The sequence below is a fragment of the Penaeus monodon genome, chromosome 22, assembly GCF_015228065.2.
Source record: "Penaeus monodon isolate SGIC_2016 chromosome 22, NSTDA_Pmon_1, whole genome shotgun sequence".
NCBI classification, from domain to species: Eukaryota; Metazoa; Arthropoda; class Malacostraca; order Decapoda; family Penaeidae; genus Penaeus; species Penaeus monodon.
In genome coordinates this window covers 43,676,472-43,676,908 of record NC_051407.1, presented here as the reverse complement: position 1 = coordinate 43,676,908, position 437 = coordinate 43,676,472, and positions in this window count along the sequence as shown.

The following is a 437-nucleotide window of genomic DNA, read 5'->3' as shown; positions in this document are numbered from 1 at the left end:
GAGCTCTCCATTCAGCTCGAGGTCAACAACAAGGCTCTAGCGGCAGAATAACAGTGAGATCCATGGCCTGTATCATAGCCATACCAACCTTCGCTGGAGAAAGTCACCATTGTCAGCACCAGCCGCCCTCGCCCCCTCGTACCTATCACATTCCACAGGGACATCTTCCTCCTCATCCATGGATTGGCTCACCCATCCATCCGCAGCACCCCAAGCTTGTTGCAGAGGGGTTTGTGTGGCACTCCATGAAGAGAGATCTCTGAGACTGGGTAAGGAGCTGCGAGCAGTACCAGCGCAGCAAGATCTACTGCCACACCAAGCCACCTATCTATGATCTGCCCCAGCCCACACGGCAATTTGGTATATCCAAGTGGACATCGTCAGACCTCTCCCACCGTCAGAAGGAAAAAAGTACATCTTACCATCATCAACCGCTC